The sequence below is a fragment of the Hyperolius riggenbachi genome, chromosome 7 (genome assembly GCF_040937935.1).
Source record: "Hyperolius riggenbachi isolate aHypRig1 chromosome 7, aHypRig1.pri, whole genome shotgun sequence".
NCBI lineage: Eukaryota > Metazoa > Chordata > Amphibia > Anura > Hyperoliidae > Hyperolius > Hyperolius riggenbachi.
Window position 1 is genome coordinate 2,332,915 of NC_090652.1, and position 18,098 is coordinate 2,351,012.

The 18,098-nt window shown below is 47.6% G+C and overlaps 1 protein-coding gene across 3 annotated transcripts in view; it reads left to right on the forward strand.

Annotated features, from left to right (window-relative positions):
* Positions 1–18,098, forward strand: part of GLYR1 (glyoxylate reductase 1 homolog) — a 121,995-nt gene that overhangs the window by 15,617 nt on the left and 88,280 nt on the right. The window lies entirely within an intron of this gene.

Here is an 18,098-nt window from a genome sequence, read left to right on the forward strand (position 1 = left end):
TTTTAAGTGATGGATATTAGGTGATTGCTATTCAGTATAATCATCCTAAGGCATATGGGTAACCAGCTTAGACATCTAGTTACATTATGTTGTTATGGGATGTTAGCAATTACTGATATATTAGTATGTGCACAGGGGATGGCTGTCAGTACAATTGTCCTAGTGCAGACTAGACCTTGTTCAGGCTATTTTGGATTAGGATCCAGGCCTCTCATAGCATTCAATCATGTTTGATATATAGTAGGGTTGCTATTTAACCTAATGATGGGGTTATTTTGTATGTTTCCCTTAGGATGCTATGGAGTCTGATAGCTCTGAGAGGCCCAGGAGTTGCATTCTCTGTAATAAGCCCTTACAATTACACTGGCTAAAGGCATCCTGTCAGAAATGTATTTCAAGTATCATTAATGAAGATAATACAGCCTCTTGTAAAGACTTTGTTTACAATGCACCAAGAAATGGTGGAGACCTTTAAGGCCTTTAGAGAAAGTTTACCCACCACCTCTGCACAAGGGCGGCAGCCAGAGCAGGTAGTTAAACCTGAAAAGGCCACAAGTAAATCCCCTAGAATTATTTATTCATCAGAAGAAGAGCAAGAGAGTCACCACGAAATGGGTGAACCATACTCTGGGTCTTCTGAGGAATTATCTGAACATGAGGAGACTGAAGATGCAAATAAGGCATCGAAGTTTAAATTTGCCTCAGAAGAGCTGCTTAAGGCAATTTATTCAACCCTAGATACACCACAGAAAAAGACGTCAGAAAAATCCTTGCATGACAAATTGTATATGGAGATGGAACCATCAGAACAACTTTGTTTTCCTTTGCATAATTCTATGAAAAATTTAATTACATTACAATGGAAGGATCCTGAGAAAAGATTGTTTATTTCAAAGGGATTTAAGAGACGTTTTCCGTTCGCAGAAGAGGATGCTAAGTTATGGGAGTCATGTCCCAAGCTTGACGCAGCTTTTAGCCAAGTCGAGAAAGATAATGAGTTAGCTTTCGAGGATTTTGGTAGACTTAAAGATCCAGGGGATAAAAGAATTGAATTTTCACTTAAAAAGGCTTGGTCAGCTTGTGCGACCAACTTCAAACCAGCCGCTGCAACAACCTGTGTATCCCGCACTATGTCAGTATGGTTGGAGAGAATTAAAAAATTGGTTGAGATGCACCGAAGAAAGATATTCTTGAAGCCATTGAGGTAGTTGAGGGTGGTAATGACTATGTGATTGATGCAGCCTCAGAATCATTAAGAGTAACAGCAAAATCCACGGCACTAATAAACAATGCACGTAGGAATCTGTGGTTAAAGACGTGGGATGGGAGTCAAACCTCAAAAGCCAGGGCATGTAGTCTTCCCTTCTCAGGAGATTTATTGTTTGGTCCACAGCTCCAGGAGGTGTTAGAGCGTACAGCCAGCAAAAAGACAACTTTTCCTAAAAAGAGAAAGTTTGAGCCAAAAAAGAAGCCGTTTTTTCGTAAAAGACAGGCTCAGGGTAGAGAACAGCAGAAGCGTAAGCCTTGGGCAGGCAATAGAGGTTTTACCAAGAGAAATCCGTTGTTCAGATCAACGGAAAATAAGGACAGACCATGACGCCAACAAGGTGGAAGGAAGGTTAAAAACATTCCTACTAGGTTGGAAAGAAATAACAAAAACAGATTTATCTTAGATCTAGTAGAAAATGGATACAAGATCCAATTTTCAGCACCTCCTCCCAATCGATTTATAGTTACTCAGGCCCCAAGAGTGCCAGAGGAAAAAAGAGCTATGTTACAGATAGTACAGGATATGCTCGCAAGAGACGTGGTCTGCAGAGTTCCACTAGATCAGGAAGAAAAGGGATTCTACTCCAGAGTCTTTTTGGTAAAAAAGCCCACGGGGAAATATCGTTTGATATTAAACCTCAAACCTCTGAATCCGTATATAAAATACGAGAGATTCCGAATGGAGACAGTATTTACGATGCGAAACCTACTATTCCCAGATTGTTTTATGATCAATATCGATCTAACAGATGCTTATTGGCATATCCCAATAAGGAAAGAATCTCAAGTTTTCCTTCGATTCAGCATAAAGACGAGTTCAAGTCTAGAACATTTTCAATTTTGCGGTCTCCCATTCGGAATCTCTTCAGCACCCAGAATTTTCACAAAGGTGATGGCAGAAATTGTGGGGGCTCTACATCTCAAGGGCATTCTTGTAATCCCATACTTGGACGATTTGTTAGTGCTAGCCGACAGTATTCAAAATCTGGAAAGCCACAAAAAGTTGGTGATAGAACTCTTAGAGCAGACAGGATGGCTAGTGAATTTTCAAAAGTCATACCTGATTCCAACACAACAGATTCAATTCCTGGGGTTCAGGGTAGATTCAGTGTCTCAAAGATTATATCTCCCTCAGGACAAGATAATAAAACTCCAGACGATGGTACAGCAATATCAGAGAGAAACAGTCACAACAGTAATGAACAACAAGTAATGAAGCTGATAGGGTTTTTAACCTCCACAGCTCCGTCAGTATACTGGGCGCTGAAGCACATAAGACACATACAGCAATGGCTTCTGCAGAATTGGAGAGGAGTTCAAACGGCCATAGATCAGACCCTTTGTATGCCAGCAGAGATAAAGCAGAGCCTAGATTGGTGGATCCAGGAGGACAAACTGTTACAGGGTCGTTTATGGAGATATCCGATAACAAGGGTATTAACGACAGATGCCAGCCTTATAGGTTGGGGGGCTCATATAGAAGGCATTTATTTACAGGGTACTTGGTCAAAAGAAGTAATGACTCACTCGTCAAACTTTCGAGAATTGCTAGCAGTGAAGGAGGCACTAATACAGGCGGTCGACAAGATAAAAGGCCACCATCTCCAAGTCAGATCAGACAACATTACAGTGGTGATGTATTTGAACAAACAAGGAGGTACGAGGTCAGAACAGCTTCTAAGGCTAGTACTACAGATATTAGATTGGGCAGAACAGAACCTTCAGTCGATTTCAGCAGTACATCTCAAGGGTTCACTGAATACCATGGCAGATCTATTAAGCAGAAAAAAATTGTCAAATTCAGAGCTAAGTCTAAACCCAAGAATATTCAGGGAGTTGACACAGATGTGGGGTTGTCCTCAAGTAGATCTGTTTGCCAACTGGGAGAACACACACTGCGACCAGTTTTTTTCCCTAGATCCAAGAGGAGCTTTAGGAGTAGATGCCTTGGCTCAGACATGGGATTTTCAGATCGCCTATGCCTTTCCGCCAATCCCTCTATTATCAGTAGTATTACAGAAGCTAAGATCAACTACAATGTATATGATACTGATTGCACCCAATTGGCCAAAACGAGTCTGGTTCCCAATGATAAAATCGATGTTGGTGGACAAACCGATCCAATTGAGAGACAGACACAGCCTCCTCAAAAGAGAAGACGAGTGGACTCAGATTCCCAATCTTCAGCTGACAGCGTGGTTTCTGAGGGGCAAATCTTAAAAAGAAGAGGATTATCTGACAGAGTAACAAAAACGATACTGAACAGTAGGAAAAGCGTTACGAGGGCAATCTACTTAAAGTATTGGAAGACCTTTTGTAATTGGAAAGAGCAATCAGGTCTGAAATCCAACAGTCTGGCCTCAGTATTAGAATTTTTGCAGGATGGAGTCGACAAGAGACTGGCGTTAAGTACCTTGAAAGTGCAGATTGCAGCCCTTTCAGTTTTTCTTAATAGGTGGTTAGCCTTGGAACCCTTAGTTATTAGATTTCTGAAGTCGGTAGAACGTTCTAGGCCAGTAATAAAACATTCATACCCAAGATGGGATTTAACTTTAGTTCTTAACGTCTTAATGGGTAAAGACTTTGAGCCATTGAATGAAATTACATTAAGATTATTAACAATGAAAACAGTTTTTTTGGTAGCAGTGACCTCAGCAAGGAGGATAAGCGAGCTGGAAGCGCTAAGTTCGGTTGAACCTTTTTGTTTAATTTTTCACGATAGGGTAGTCCTGAAGACGACGAGTGAATTCTTGCCAAAGGTTGCTACCCTGTCCAATAGGATGCAAGAGATTGTATTGGTTTCCTTTTGTAAAAACGCAATGGATCCAAGGGAAATTAAATGGCATAAACTAGATGTCAGAAGATGTTTGCTATTTTATTTAGACAGAGTAAGGCCCGGTTCACATTAGCGGTTGTTTGCCAAACGGACCGGATGACCTGACCGGATCCGGACCGGATCCGGATCGGAACCGTACGGTTCTGATCCGGATCCGATCCGGATCCGGTCAGGTTGCATCAGGTGGTAATCAGGATGCGATCCGGATCCGTTTGGCAAAGTAACGTAAAAAAAAAAAAAAAAATGTTGGGGTCTGGGAGGTCAGCAGAAGGGGGACCTGTGGAATCAGGCCCTCTGCTGTTTAGCACTCACCTCCACCTCCGACATGCTGCCAACATCCTGCCAACACCTCCAGCTCGTGCTGCTCCACTCCAAAATGCTTGCCCATGTGTCCCCAGCCAATATCGCCGCAAAAATCCGCATAGGAAGTGGGGTAGAACATCCGGATTTCTCAGCCAGTGTGTTGTGCGGCCTCCGGTTCCCATTTGTTTGTATTGGCCGGATGGTGCAGTCCGGCTCCGCCCCGGATACGGCTGCCGGAGGGGCCGGATGAAAAAATAGCGCATGTTGGAACGGAGGCCGGAGTCCGGATCCGGCCCGGATCCGGTCCGGCTCCGGTTCTGCAGAACAGACCCATGTGAACGGACGCATAGGCTTTAATTGCTATGCCGTGCGTCCGTTCCGTCCGTTCTGCAGGAGGCGCGGCTCCGGCACGGCGATTCCGGAGGGCCACCGCAAGTGTGAACCGGGCCTAAAGGAGTTTAGAAAATCTACGGCATTATTTGTGAATTTTTCTGGAGCAGCAAAGGGTAAAAGCATGTCTAAGGCCTCTATAGCAAGATGGACAATCCCTATAGGTATCTAATTGAGAGTAAAATAACTCTACTGTATATACACAATAAAATAGTTAAAAAAGAGAATCCCAGTCAGGTAACTCTTTGGTTAAGGGTCGATTTGCACTTGCGCACATAATCAGTAGGTGGAGGTCCTTGCTGATCCCCCAGCCCTGGCTGCTGCCAGAGTGGTGTAGCTATTCCACATAGGCAGACCCTAACACTTAACAATGACAGAAGTCTAAGTTAAATTCAGTCTCTATGGATGTAGAACGAGACCTGCATTAACCCCTGTGTGCTCGACACCTGCCACTGGATGCTGCGGAAACAATATGCTGAAGTGCTATTTACAAAGTGATGATATATAGTTATCTGACATGTTTCACCAAAACGGCTTTTTCAAAGATGCTATACATATATACAATGAATAGTGCACCCCCCACCGACAAAGTTTCCCCCAGCACAAAGCCCAAGTCAGAGCTACAGCACCCTGTTGGGTGCACAAATATATACTGGAGATGATGACCTGACCCCACCCGGAGGGTGTGTCGGTCCTTCTTAGACATACCAGTTCAGTGGTGGTGGGGAGGGAGGCATAGGCGCACTGGGGGCTGCATCGCTTTGCCCCTGCATCAGCGCTGTGTATACGGCGGAGCAGGCTCCGTGACGCCGCCGCTCTTCCTGTTGGCGGCTGACGTCACTTCCTCCCAGCGATCCCCATGGTAACAGGGACGCTGGATAGATAGGCAGTGTGTCCAGCTGGGCGAGCTGCGCCGCCTCCCATCCCATTGGCGGCTGACGTCACATACCCGCGGCGATCCCCATAGTAACAGAGGACGCCGCCCCAGTGTTTGTATACATAGCGGTCTATGCAACCAACTCCTGGCTTGTACTGTGAACAGTGCAGACAATAGATTGAGCAATGCGGAGCACAGTCATTTCCCCTGCTCCTGTGTGCAACTCTGCAGGTGTAAATTAAAAATAGATGGCCAACATTAGGTACTGTATAAATATACCAGGGCCTCATGCGTGTTCTCTATGTATTCCAAGGACACCGTGGGGCTTGACTCCAATGTTAGTGCTGGTTATGCATGTCACTCCTTGAAATCTGTCCATGGAGCGTCCCCATTCTGCCATTTAAGAATGCATGTTAGCTTGACCTGTGCGTCGTCATGTTGAGATTCAACCACTCCATCATGCCCACTCCGCCCACAAACGATCTGGAACTGAGTCTAAAAGTGTCTTACATTAGACACTCATATATATACAACAATGCAGAATCTATTAACATAGAGCCTATAGAAAGCAGGCCAGATTGAAGTCCTCATTCAGACCGCCTGGAGATATTGTATCCAGGCGGTATATCCATTGCGACTCTATCTGGGTCAACTTCCTGTCCAGATTACCTCCCCTTGTACTTCTCCTCCAGTGTTGGATCCCCCAGAAGGCTATATCAAATCTTGATCGTGGGTGTACTGTATTCATGTGCCTTGCCACAGGCGTATCATTCTTGTGTGTGATATCTCCTATATGCTCAAGTACCCTCTCCTTCAATGCTCTGGTGGTCTTGCCCACATACAGTAGATCACAGCTGCATCTGGCTGCATACACCACTCCTTTAGTGTCACATGTTATAAACGACTTAATTTCAAACACCCTACCATTACTTGGGGCTGTGAATTTCTTAACAGTGGGCATGTATTTACATGCTTTGCACTTTCCACAATGGAAAGACCCGTTCGGTTTGGTGGGTAACCATGTGTTTCGTTGTATAGGAGTTTTAGAAAATGTGCTGTGTACCAGTAAATCTTTTAGATTAGAAGCCCTTCTGTAGGTAATTGATGGATTGGGGGTCAGGAATCTGGACAGATCTTTGTCTTTGGTGAGGATCGGCCAATAATGTTTAACAATCTCAAATATCGTGTGTGAATGTTCAGTAAACGTCCCAACAAGTCGCGGGGGCGCTCGTTGCTGTGAATTTATAGTTTCATCCACTCTCTCAACTGGTGGGGCGGCTAGGGTACGTAATCTGGGGGTGGATTTTGCACGGTCATAGGCATTTCTGATCACCTCCTGTGGGAAACCCCTTTGTTGGAACCTTTTGGTGAGTAATTCGCTCTCTCTTTCGAACGCTGCTTCATTGGAGCAGTTCCTGCGAGCTCGCAGGAATTGGCCAATGGGAATACTTTTGCGAAGTGACCTGGGATGAGAGCTGTCCCATTTGAGTAGGGAATTAGTGGCAGTCGGTTTACGAAAGATTGAGGTCTCAATCTTACCACAGCTGTCTTTGGTGATTGTTAGATCCAGGAAGTTAATCCGAGTGTCACTCACCTCATATGTAAACTTCATTCCTATTTTGTTGTTGTTAAGTGCCGTGACAAAATCAACAAATAAGTCTCGGGGGCCCTCCCACAATATTAAGATGTCATCAATAAAACGCCCCCAGTAGGTGATATGTGCCGTGTAAAAATCAAAATCTTCACAGAAGACAATGGTGTCTTCCCACCAGCCCAGGAACAGATTCGCGAATGAGGGGGCACAAGCCGTCCCCATGGCACTGCCCCTGAGCTGGTGGTATGTCTTCCCCCCAAACCAGAAGATGTTGTGGGTCAGGATGAACGACAGAAGAGAGAGAATGGTGATATTGTGTTGTTCCAGGTGGGTACCCCTTGTAGACAAGAAATGTTGTACTGCTTGTAGTCCAAGATCATGTTGGATACTACTGTATAATGCCTCCACATCAATGCTAGCAAGCAAGGTATGGGGTGCTACTGTAAGGTCTTGGAGATTTATAAGGACACTCTTTGTGTCTTTCAAGTATGAAGGTAGACTTTCAACAAAGGGCCTAAGGAACTTATCTACATACTGGCTGGTCAGGTCTGTCAGGCTCTCTCGACCCGATACGATAGGTCTACCCGGTGGTGGGGACCTATCTTTGTGTATTTTGGGGAGAGCATAGAACACCGCCATTACTGGATGCTCAGTGGATTTTTTTAGGCGCTCATAATCTTCCCCATCCATCCCACCATTCTCATATCTGTTCTTTAACAAATTCTGTAGTTCCTTCTGATGCTCAATGAGTGGATTTTTAGGTAATTTCTCGTATTGTTGAGAATCATTAAGTAATTCCATGCACATATGTTCATACACAGATATATCCATCACTACTATGTTACCTCCCTTATCAGCTGGCTTTATCACTATTTGATCATTTTTTCTTAATTGTTCGAGGGCCTCTCTTTCCTTTTTATCAAGGTTATCCTGCATCGGACACTGATAGGTGTCTACTTCCAATTGCCTGAGTGCTCGTGTTACCATCTCAACAAAGGTACTGATCTGGGGATATTGTGTTAATGATGGACAGAATATACTTTTTTTCTTATCACCACTCGGTGGTGCGAGTTCTCCTGTCCCTTCATCATTTTCTCTGAGCAGATGTTCTAAGGCCTCTAGGGCCTCCCTTTCACATTTCTTACTCTTCCTGTCTTTTGCTTCCTTCGATTCAAATACCTTGATGAGGGCTAATTTGCGTGCAAACATATTAATGTCTTTTACCCACTCAAATGCATTGTATCTAGCAGTTGGCACGTATGAGAGTCCCTTAGAAAGTAGTGATACCTGAGTAGGGGATAGTGGATATGTAGACAAATTTATAACTCGCATGGAATTATCTGTACCACTCGTACAGGCTGCATCGTTTACCATTGGTGGTTCATTCTGCCTCTTTTGTGGCCAGTGTAACCCCATTTCTTCCTGTCTCGCAAACCCACTTTTTCTTCCATTGGAATGTTGGTGTCTGTGCTTACACATTGCGGGTTTGGTGTACCCAACGGTTGATCTAAAAAACCTCCTTGTGGGTTACTCGGATTGGGATGTTTTTGGGGATGTTTCCTGGGGTGCTGTTGTCGGGGGGTGTATTGCTTCTTTTTATTCCTGTTTTTATATCTGTGATGCGGGGGAACTCCTGCCGCAGACCCTGTTTCACTCTCTGATTGTGTTTCTAGATCTGAAGCACTTGCTCCTGCGTTCCCCTGTTCCCCCTCCCCCTTAGGCTTCTCTGACCACGTGTATACCTTGTTGTAATGTAAGACACTTTTAGACTCAGTTCCAGATCGTTTGTGGGCGGAGTGGGCATGATGGAGTGGTTGAATCTCAACATGACGACGCACAGGTCAAGCTAACATGCATTCTTAAATGGCAGAATGGGGACGCTCCATGGACAGATTTCAAGGAGTGACATGCATAACCAGCACTAACATTGGAGTCAAGCCCCACGGTGTCCTTGGAATACATAGAGAACACGCATGAGGCCCTGGTATATTTATACAGTACCTAATGTTGGCCATCTATTTTTAATTTACACCTGCAGAGTTGCACACAGGAGCAGGGGAAATGACTGTGCTCCGCATTGCTCAATCTATTGTCTGCACTGTTCACAGTACAAGCCAGGAGTTGGTTGCATAGACCGCTATGTATACAAACACTGGGGCGGCGTCCTCTGTTACTATGGGGATCGCCGCGGGTATGTGACGTCAGCCGCCAATGGGATGGGAGGCGGCGCAGCTCGCCCAGCTGGACACACTGCCTATCTATCCAGCGTCCCTGTTACCATGGGGATCGCTGGGAGGAAGTGACGTCAGCCGCCAACAGGAAGAGCGGCGGCGTCACGGAGCCTGCTCCGCCGTATACACAGCGCTGATGCAGGGGCAAAGCGATGCAGCCCCCAGTGCGCCTATGCCTCCCTCCCCACCACCACTGAACTGGTATGTCTAAGAAGGACCGACACACCCTCCGGGTGGGGTCAGGTCATCATCTCCAGTATATATTTGTGCACCCAACAGGGTGCTGTAGCTCTGACTTGGGCTTTGTGCTGGGGGAAACTTTGTCGGTGGGGGGTGCACTATTCATTGTATATATGTATAGCATCTTTGAAAAAGCCGTTTTGGTGAAACATGTCAGATAACTATATATCATCACTTTGTAAATAGCACTTCAGCATATTGTTTCCGCAGCATCCAGTGGCAGGTGTCGAGCACACAGGGGTTAATGCAGGTCTCGTTCTACATCCATAGAGACTGAATTTAACTTAGACTTCTGTCATTGTTAAGTGTTAAGTGTTAGGGTCTGCCTATGTGGAATAGCTACACCACTCTGGCAGCAGCCAGGGCTGGGGGATCAGCAAGGACCTCCACCTACTGATTATGTGCGCAAGTGCAAATCGACCCTTAACCAAAGAGTTACCTGACTGGGATTCTCTTTTTTAACTATTTTATTGTGTATATACAGTAGAGTTATTTTACTCTCAATTAGATACCTATAGGGATTGTCCGTTTGGATTCAGTGTTGCTATAGCAAGATGGATCAGATGCTGCATTAATGAAGCATATAGACTTAAGGGAGTTCCATGTCCAAGAGAAGTAACAGCACATTCGGCTAGGTCAGTTGCAACTTCCTGGGCTTACAGAGCTGGAGCTACGGCAACCGAAATCTGCAAGGCGGCCACCTGGAAGACGGTGAACACCTTCATCAGACACTACAGGTTGGATCTACTATCGGCAGAGGAACAGACTTTTGGAAGAAAGGTTCTTCAGGCTGTGATCCCTCCCTAAGGTTAGTGTTATTTATTGCATATCATCTCATATGTAGCACCTGTCCTGGAGGGTTATTTGAAAAAACCAAAATTAGCTTACCTCGTAATGCTGTTTTTAATAACCCTCCAGGACAGGTGACCCACCCTAAAAACTTATGGTTGCATGTAAATAACTGTATGTATAAACATGTGGTCATAAAAAGCTTTAAACTATAAGCGGATATGTAGGTAATGTGTGAAGTAGGATAATCTATCGGAACAGTTAATTGTAACATACTGGCAGGTAGAGGTTAGAGGTGGAACTTATAGAGAGCTAGTTCTTTGTGTTTCCTGTTGGGGGCGGGGCCTAATCTCATATGTAAGCACCTGTCCTGGAGGGTTATTAAAAACAGCATTACCAGGTAAGCTAATTTTGGTTTTTCTATGTGTGGACATACTGTACATCAACCTACTTCCTGTTTTGGTGGCCATTTTGTTTGTTTACAAACAAACTTTTTAAAACTGTTTAACCAGAGGGTAATAGGAGATGTCCCCTAACGCACTGGTATGTTTACTTTTGAGCGATTTTAACAATACAGATTCTCTTTAAAGTCAGAAAACCAATGCACCTGCGTGGCCACGCCCTCCCTCCCGCTGATGTCACCAGGAGTGTATAGTACAAGCCCAGTGTGGTCTGTGCCTGCGCAGTACACTCCTGGTGACATCAGCGGGAGCGAGGACACGGCAACGCAGGCGCAGTGGTTTTCAGACTTTAAAGTCTGAAATTCCAGAAGTGAACCGGAGACGGGGCCGGAGCATCGGTGAGTGGCTGCGCGGGCACAGGATGTCTGCGGGGGACCATTAGAAGCCATGGAGTAAGTTCAAATAATTTCCCCCCTCCCCTCCCCTACAGTATTCCTTTCAGTGTCACTTTAGGCATCTTAAAGAGACTCTGTAACAAAATTTTCAGCCTTTTTTCTTCTATCCTATAGGTTCCTATACCTGTTCTAATGTGGTCTGGATTACTGCAGCCTTTTCTAGTTGCACATTGGCTGTATTATCTCTTATATAATCTAATCTTCTTTCCTTTGTCGGCTTAGGCAGGAATGTGCTGCTCTGCTTGTGATAGGATAGAAGTTATACACACCCTCTCCACGCCCCCTGCAGGCTTTGTGTGAGTCACAGCCTGAGCTCCTCTCAGCCTATCACATGCCATGTCTTGTTTGTAAACACTGCCTAAAACTGCTAATTACAAGCCAGGATTGCAGCAGGGAGTGGCAGAAACAGCACAGAGGGGCACAGGAGAAAATAAGGAATAGAATGGTATGCTTTTTATTGTAAGAATTTTAGAGTACAGATTCTCTTTCATGGCTTATTTATGCTTAGAAAAAATATATGTATCCCCTTTAGATGGCTGCTGTCAGGAACCTGCCTCCATAAACCCCTCCCCTCTCGGCTTCCTAATGCCTGTGCTTCCTTTCACATAAACCCCTCCCCTCTCCGCTTCCTAATGCCTGTGCTTCCTTTCACATAAACCCCTCCCCTCTCCGCTTCCTAATGCCTGTGCTTCCTTTCACATAAACCCCTCCCCTGTCCGCTTCCTAATGCCTGTGCTTCCTTTCACATAAACCCTCCCCTCTCCGCTTCCTAATGCCTGTGCTTCCCTTAACATAAACCCCTCCCCTCTCCGCTTCCTAATGCCTGTGCTTCCTTTCACATAAACCCCTCCCCTCTCCGCTTCCTAATGCCTGTGCTTCCTTTCACATAAACCCCTCCCCTCTCCGCTTCCTAATGCCTGTGCTTCCTTTCACATAAACCCCTCCCCTCTCCGCTTCCTAATGCCTGTGCTTCCTTTCACATAAACCCCTCCCCTCTCCGCTTCCTAATGCCTGTGCTTCCTTTCACATAAACCCCTCCCCTCTCCGCTTCCTAATGCCTGTGCTTCCCTTCACATAAACCCCTCCCCTCTCCGCTTCCTAATGCCTGTGCTTCCTTTCACATAAACCCCTCCCCTCTCGGCTTCCTAATGCCTGTGCTTCCTTTCACATAAACCCCTCCCCGCTTCCTAATGCCTGTGCTTCCTTTCACAGAAACCCCTCCCCTCTCCGCTTCCTAATGCCTGTGCTTCCTTTCACATAAACCCCTCCCCGCTTCCTAATGCCTGTGCTTCATCTCACATAAACCCCTCCCCTCTCTGCTTCCTAATGCCTGTGCTTCCCTTCACATAAACCCCTCCCCTCTCCGCTTCCTAATGCCTGTGCTTCATCTTACATAAACCCCTCCCCTCTCCGCTTCCTAATGCCTGTGCTTCCCTTCACATAAACCCCTCCCCTCTCTGCTTCCTAATGCCTGTGCTTCCTTTCACATTAACCCTTCCCCTCTCCGCTTCCTAATGCCTGTGCTTCCCTTCACATAAACCCCTCCCCTCTCCGCTTCCTAATGCCTGTGCTTCCTTTCACATAAACCCCTCCCCTCTCAGCCTCCTGACGCCTGTGCTTCCTTTCACATAAACCCCTCCCCTCTCTGCTTCCTAATACCTGTGCTTCCTTTCACATAAACCCCTCCCCTCTCCGCTTCCTAATGCCTGTGCTTCCTTTCACATAAACCCCTCCCCTCTCCGCTTCCTAAAGCCTGTGCTTCATCTCACATAAACCCCTCCCCTCTCTGCTTCCTAAAGCCTGTGCTTCCTTTCACATAAACCCCTCCCCTCTCCGCTTCCTAATGCCTGTGCTTCCTTTCACATAAACCCCTCCCCTCTCCGCTTCCTAAAGCCTGTGCTTCATCTCACATAAACTCCTCCCCTCTCCGCTTCCTAAAGCCTGTGCTTCCTTTCACATAAACCCCTCCCCTCTCTGCTTCCTAATGCCTGTGCTTCCTTTCACATAAACCCCTCCCCTCTCCGCTTCCTAATGCCTGTGCTTCATCTCACATAAACCCCTTCCCTCTCCGCTTCCTAAAGCCTGTGCTTCATCTCACATAAACCCCTCCCCTATCCGCTTCCTAATGCCTGTGCTTCCTTTCACATAAACTCCTCCCCTCTCCGCTTCCTAATGCCTGTGCTTCATCTCACATAAACTCCTCCCCTCTCCGCTTCCTAATGCCTGTGCTTCATCTCACATAAACTCCTCCCCTCTCCGCTTCCTAATGCCTGTGCTTCATCTCACATAAACCCCTCCCCTCTCTGCTTCCTAATGCCTGTGCTTCCTTTCACATAAACCCCTCCCCTCTCCTCTTCCTAATGCCTGTGCTTCCTTTCACATAAACCCCTCCCCTCTCCGCTTCCTAATGCCTGTGCTTCCCTTCACATAAACCCCTCCCCTCTCTGCTTCCTAATGCCTGTGCTTCCTTTCACATTAACCCTTCCCCTCTCCGCTTCCTAATGCCTGTGCTTCCTTTCACATAAACCCCTCCCCTCTCCGCTTCCTAATGCCTGTGCTTCCTTTCACATAAACCCCTCCCCTCTCCGCTTCCTAATGCCTGTGCTTCATCTCACATAAACCCCTCCCCTCTCCGCTTCCTAATGCCTGTGCTACCCTTAACATAAACCCCTCCCCTCTCCGCTTCCTAATGCCTGTGCTTCCTTTCACATAAACCCCTCCCCTCTCCGCTTCCTAATGCCTGTGCTTCCTTTCACATAAACCCTTCCCCGCTTCCTAATGCCTGTGCTTCATCTCACATAAACCCCTCCCCTCTCTGCTTCCTAATGCCTGTGCTTCCCTTCACATAAACTCCTCCCCTCTCCGCTTCCTAATGCCTGTGCTTCCTTTCACATAAACCCCTCCCCGCTTCCTAATGCCTGTGCTTCATCTCACATAAACCCCTCTCTGCTTCCTAATGCCTGTGCTTCCCTTCACATAAACTCCTCCCCTCTCCGATTCCTAATGCCTGTGCTTCCTTTCACATAAACCCCTCCCCTCTCTGCTTCCTAATGCCTGTGCTTCCCTTCACATAAACCCCTCCCCGCTTCCTAATGCCTGTGCTTCCTTTCACATAAACCCCTCCCCTCTCAGCCTCCTGACGCCTGTGCTTCCTTTCACATAAACCCCTCCCCTCTCCGCTTCCTAATGCCTGTGCTTCATCTCACATAAACCCCTCCCCTCTCTGCTTCCTAATGCCTGTGCTTCCTTTCACATAAACCCCTCCCCTCTCCGCTTCCTAATGCCTGTGCTTCCCCTCACATAAACCCCTCCCCTCTCCGCTTCCTAATGCCTGTGCTTCCTTTCACATAAACCCCTCCCCTCTCAGCCTCCTGACGCCTGTGCTTCCTTTCACATAAACCCCTCCCCTCTCTGCTTCCTAATGCCTGTGCTTCCCTTCACATAAACCCCTCCCCTCTGCTTCCTAATGCCTGTGCTTCCCTTCACATAAACCCCTCCCCTCTCTGCTTCCTAATGCCTGTGCTTCCTTTCACATTAACCCTTCCCCTCTCCGCTTCCTAATGCCTGTGCTTCCTTTCACATAAACCCTCCCCTCTCCGCTTCCTAATGCCTGTGCTTCCCTTTACATAAACCCCTCCCCTCTCTGCTTCCTTTCACATAAACCCCTCCCCTCTCTGCTTCCTAATGCCTGTGCTTCCTTTCACATAAACCCTCCCCTCTCCGCTTCCTAATGCCTGTGCTTCCCTTTACATAAACCCCTCCCCTCTCTGCTTCCTAATGCCTGTGCTTCATCTCACATAAACCCCTCCCCGCTTCCTAATGCCTGTGCTTCATCTCACATAAACCCCTCCCCTCTCTGCTTCCTAATGCCTGTGCTTCCTTTCACATTAACCCCTCCCCTCTCCGCTTCCTAATGCCTGTGCTTCCCTTCACATAAACCCCTCCCCTCTCCGCTTCCTAATGCCTGTGCTTCCTTTCACATAAACCCCTCCCCTCTCAGCCTCCTGACGCCTGTGCTTCCTTTCACATAAACCCCTCCCCTCTCTGCTTCCTAATGCCTGTGCTTCCCTTCACATAAACCCCTCCCCTCTCCGCTTCCTAATGCCTGTGCTTCCTTTCACATAAACCCCTCCCCTCTCAGCCTCCTGACGCCTGTGCTTCCTTTCACATAAACCCCTCCCCTCTCCGCTTCTTAATGCCTGTGCTTCCCTTCACATAAACCCCTCCCCTCTCTGCTTCCTAATGCCTGTGCTTCCTTTCACATAAACCCTTCCCCTCTCCGCTTCCTAATGCCTGTGCTTCCCTTCACATAAACCCCTCCCCTCTCCGCTTCCTAATGCCTGTGCTTCCTTTCACATAAACCCCTCCCCTCTCAGCCCCCTGACGCCTGTGCTTCCTTTCACATAAACCCCTCCCCTCTCTGCTTCCTAATGCCTGTGCTTCCTTTCACATAAACCCCTCCCCTCTCTGCTTCCTAATGCCTGTGCTTCATCTCACATAAACCCCTCCCCTCTCCGCTTCCTAATGCCTGTGCTTCCCTTCACATAAACCCCTCCCCTCTCCGCTTCCTAATGCCTGTGCTTCATCTCACATAAACCCCTCCCCTCTCTGCTTCCTAATGCCTGTGCTTCCTTTCACATAAACTCCTCCCCTCTCCGCTTCCTAATGCCTGTGCTTCATCTCACATAAACTCCTCCCCTCTCCGCTTCCTAATGCCTGTGCTTCATCTCACATAAACCCCTCCCCTCTCTGCTTCCTAATGCCTGTGCTTCATCTCACATAAACCCCTCCCCTCTCCTCTTCCTAATGCCTGTGCTTCCCTTCACATAAACTCCTCCCCTCTCCGCTTCCTAATGCCTGTGCTTCCTTTCACATAAACCCCTCCCCTCTCCTCTTCCTAATGCCTGTGCTTCCTTTCACATAAACCCCTCCCCTCTCCGCTTCCTAATGCCTGTGCTTCCCTTCACATAAACCCCTCCCCTCTCTGCTTCCTAATGCCTGTGCTTCCTTTCACATTAACCCTTCCCCTCTCCGCTTCCTAATGCCTGTGCTTCCTTTCACATAAACCCCTCCCCTCTCTGCTTCCTAATGCCTGTGCTTCCTTTCACATAAACCCCTCCCCTCTCCGCTTCCTAATGCCTGTGCTTCATCTCACATAAACCCCTCCCCTCTCCGCTTCCTAATGCCTGTGCTTCCCTTAACATAAACCCCTCCCCTCTCCGCTTCCTAATGCCTGTGCTTCCTTTCACATAAACCCCTCCCCTCTCCGCTTCCTAATGCCTGTGCTTCCTTTCACATAAACCCCTCCCCGCTTCCTAATGCCTGTGCTTCATCTCACATAAACCCCTCCCCTCTCTGCTTCCTAATGCCTGTGCTTCCCTTCACATAAACTCCTCCCCTCTCCGCTTCCTAATGCCTGTGCCTCCTTTCACATAAACCCCTCCCCGCTTCCTAATGCCTGTGCTTCCCTTCACATAAACTCCTCCCCTCTCCGATTCCTAATGCCTGTGCTTCCTTTCACATAAACCCCTCCCCTCTCCGCTTCCTAATGCCTGTGCTTCCCTTCACATAAACCCCTCCCCTCTCCGCTTCCTAATGCCTGTGCTTCCCTTCACATAAACCCCTCCCCTCTCAGCCTCCTGACGCCTGTGCTTCCTTTCACATAAACCCCTCCCCTCTCAGCCTCCTGACGCCTGTGCTTCCTTTCACATAAACCCCTCCCCTCTCCGCTTCCTAATGCCTGTGCTTCATCTCACATAAACCCCTCCCCTCTCTGCTTCCTAATGCCTGTGCTTCCTTTCACATAAACCCCTCCCCTCTCCGCTTCCTAATGCCTGTGCTTCCCCTCACATAAACCCCTCCCCTCTCCGCTTCCTAATGCCTGTGCTTCCTTTCACATAAACCCCTCCCCTCTCAGCCTCCTGACGCCTGTGCTTCCTTTCACATAAACCCCTCCCCTCTCTGCTTCCTAATGCCTGTGCTTCCCTTCACATAAACACCTCCCCTCTGCTTCCTAATGCCTGTGCTTCCCTTCACATAAACTCCTCCCCTCTCCGCTTCCTAATGCCTGTGCTTCCCTTCACATAAACCCCTCCCCTCTCTGCTTCCTAATGCCTGTGCTTCCTTTCACATTAACCCTTCCCCTCTCCGCTTCCTAATGCCTGTGCTTCCTTTCACATACACCCCTCCCCTCTCCGCTTCCTAATGCCTGTGCTTCCTTTCACATAAACCCTCCCCTCTCCGCTTCCTAATGCCTGTGCTTCCCTTTACATAAACCCCTCCCCTCTCTGCTTCCTTTCACATAAACCCCTCCCCCCTCTGCTTCCTAATGCCTGTGCTTCCTTTCACATAAACCCTCCCCTCTCCGCTTCCTAATGCCTGTGCTTCCCTTTACATAAACCCCTCCCCTCTCTGCTTCCTAATGCCTGTGCTTCCTTTCACATAAACCCCTCCCCTCTCCGCTTCCTAATGCCTGTGCTTCCTTTCACATAAACCCTCCCCTCTCCGCTTCCTAATGCCTGTGCTTCCCTTTACATAAACCCCTCTCCTCTCTGCTTCCTAATGCCTGTGCTTCCTTTCACATAAACCCCTCCCCTCTCCGCTTCCTAATGCCTGTGCTTCCTTTCACATAAACCCTCCCCTCTCCGCTTCCTAATGCCTGTGCTTCCTTTCACATAAACCCTCCCCTCTCCGCTTCCTAATGCCTGTGCTTC